Genomic DNA, 3,471 nt, shown 5'->3' on the forward strand with positions numbered 1-3,471 from the left:
TTTTTCCTTTGACCTCATTTATTTACATTTTCTCTGACCTTTCTCCTGCCATCATGTTGAGATTCCCCAGAGACCAAAATCAAAATCCACTTTAGCAGGCATATCATAGATATCTCTCAGCATGCCCAAGCAGAATGAGAGCAACATTTATAACATACTGACCTCAGTACTTGGATGCTGAGTCTCAAAAATGACAGAATGATCTTTGTTTGTTTCCAAGGCAAACCATTCAATATCACGGTAATCAAAGTCTATGCCTCAACCAGTAAAGCTGAAGAAGCTGACGCTGAACAGTTCTATGAACACTTACAAGACCTTCTAGAACAAACACCCCAAAAAGATGTCCTTTTCATTATAGGGGACTGGAATGCAAATGTAGGAAGTCAAGAAACACCTGGAGTAACAGGCAAATTTGGCCTTGGAGTACAGAATGAAGCAGGGCAAAGGCTAATAGAGTTCTGCCAAAAGAATGCAATGCTCATAGCAAACACCCTCTTCCAACAACACAAGAGAAGACTCTACACATGGACATCACCAGATGGTCAACGCCAAAATCAGATTGATTATATTCTTTGCAGCCAAAGATGGAGAAGCTCTATACAGTCAGCAAAAACAAGACCAAGAGCTGAATGTGGCTCAGATCATGAAGTCCTTATTGCCAAATTCAGGCTGAAATTGAAGAAAGTAGGGAAAACTACTAGACCATTCAGGTATGACCTAAATCAAATCCCTAATAATTATACAGTGGAAGTGAGAAATAGATTTAAAGGACTAGATCTGATAGAGTGTCTGATGAATTATGGACGGAAGTTCGTGATACTGTACAGGAGACAGTGATCAAGACCATCCTCAAGAAAAAGAAATGCAAAAAAAGCAAAATGGCTGTCTGAGGAGATCTTACAAATAGCTGTGAAAAGAAGAGAAGCAAAAAGCAAAGGAGAAAAGGAAAGACATACTCATTAGAATGCAGAGTTCCAAAGAATAGCAAGGAGAGATAAGAAAGCCTTCCTCGGGGATCAGTGCAAAGAAATAGAGGAAAACGTTAGAATGGAAAAGACTAGAGATCCCTTCAAGATAATTAGAGATACCAAGGGAACATTTCATGAAAAGGTGGGCTCAATAAAGGACAGAAATCGTAGGGACCTAACAGAAACAGAAATTAAGAAGAGGTGGCAAGAATACACAGAAGAACTGTACAAAAAAGATCTTCATGGCCCAGATAATCACGAATGGTGTGATCACTCACCTAGAGCCAGACATCTGGAATGTGAAGTCAAGTGGGCCTTAGGAAGCATCACTACGAACAAAGCCAGTGGAGGTGATGGAATTCCAGTTGAGCTATTTCAAATCTTAAAAGATGATGCTGTGAAAGTGCTGCACTCAATATGTCAGCATATTTGGAAAACTCAGCAGTGGCCACAGGACTGGAAAAAGTCAGTTTTCATTCCAATCCCTAGGAAAGGCAATGCCAAAGAATGCTCAAACTACCGCACAATTGTACTCATCTCACACACTAGTAAAGTAATGCTCAAAGTTCTCCAAGCCAGGCTTCAACAATACCTGAACTGCAAACTTCCAGTAGTTCATGTTGGTTTTAGATAAGGCAGAGGAACCAGAGATCAAATTACCAACATCCTCTGGATCACGGAAGAAGCAAGAGAGTTCTAGAAAAACATTTATTTCTGCTTTATTGACTATGCCAAAGTCTTTGTGTGCATCACCACAAACTGTGGAAAATTCTTCAAGAGATGGGAATACCAGACCACCTGACTTGCCTCTTGAGAAATCTGTAGGCAGGTCAGGAAGCAACAGTTAGAACTGGACATGGAACAACAGACTGGTTCCAAATATGAAAAGGAGTACGTCAAGGTTGTATATTGTCACCCTGTTTATTTAACTTATATGCAGAGTACATCATGAGAAATGCTGGGCTGGATGAAGCACAAGCTGGAATCAAGATTGCTGGGAGAAATATCAATAAACTCACATATGCAGATGACACCACCCTTATGGCAGAAAGTGAAGAAGAACTAAAGAGTCTCTTGATAAAAGTGAAAGAGGAGAGTGAAAAAGTTGTCTTAAAGCTCAACATTCAGAAAACTAAGATCATAGCATCCAATCCCATCACTTCATGGCAAATAGATGGAAAAACAGGGGAAAGAGTGGCAGACTTTTTTTTTTTTGAGCTCCAAAATCACTGCAGATGGTGACTGAAGCCATGAAATTAAAAGATGATTATTCCTTGGAAGAAAAGTTATGAACATCCTAGACAGCATATTAAAAAGCAGAGACATTACTTTGCCAACAAAGGTCTGTCTAGTCAAGGCTATAGTTTTTCCAGTAGTCATGTATGGACGTAAGAGTTGGAACTATAAAGAAAGCTGAGCACTGAAGAATTGATGCTTTTGGACTGTGGTATTGAAGAAGACGCGAGAGTCCCTTGGACAGCAAGGAGATCCAACCAGTCCATCCTAAAGGATATCAGTCCTGAATGTTCATTTAAAGGACTGATGTTGTGTCAATGTATGACAAAACCCACTGAAATGTTGTGAAGTAATTAGCCTCCAACTAATAAAAACAAATGGAAAAAAAAATAAAGGACTGATGTTGAAGCTGAAACTCCAATGCCTTGGCCACCTGATGTGAAGAGCTGAATTATTTGAAAAGACCCTGATGCTGGGAAAGATTGAAGGTGAGAGGAGAAGGGGACAACAGGGAATGAGATGGTTGAATAGCATCTCTGACTCAATGGACATGAGTTTGAGTAAAGTATGGGAGTTGGTGATGGACAGGGAAGCCTGATGTGCTGCAGTCCATGGGTTACAGAGTCTGACACAACTGAGTGACTGAACTGAACTGAACTGCCCTCAGCTCATTGACCCAATTTAACTTGAAAACATAGGCAGTAGAGTCTTGCCATCACTCTCAGAAATGTTTTTTGGATATGCCTCCTCAGGCAATGGAAACAGAAGCAAAAATCAACAAATGGTAGTTATCAAATGAAAATGTTTTGCACAGCAAAGGAAACTGTCAACAAAATAAAAAGGCAGATTACTGAATGGGAGAAGATATTTTAAAATGATATATCTGATAAAAGGTTAATATCCAAAATATAAAAATTCATAAAATTCGACATAAAAAAAAACAAAAAAAAATCAATTGAAAAATGGGCAAAGGATCTGAATAGACATCAAAGAAGACATACAGATGGCCAATAGACACATGAAAAGATGCTTATTATTATTCAACAGAGAAATATAAATGAAAACCACAATGAGATATCACCTCACCCCTGTCAGAATGGCTATTATCAAAAAGACAATAAATAAAACTTGTTGGTGAGGACGTGGGGCAAATGAATACTTGCATATTGTTGGTAGAAATATAAATCGGTGCAGCCACTATAGAAAACAGCATGGAGGTTCCTTAAAAACTAAAGGTAGAACTACCGTATCATCCAACAACTCCAGT

Source organism: Odocoileus virginianus, chromosome X (assembly GCF_023699985.2).
Source record: "Odocoileus virginianus isolate 20LAN1187 ecotype Illinois chromosome X, Ovbor_1.2, whole genome shotgun sequence".
NCBI classification, from domain to species: domain Eukaryota; kingdom Metazoa; phylum Chordata; class Mammalia; order Artiodactyla; family Cervidae; genus Odocoileus; species Odocoileus virginianus.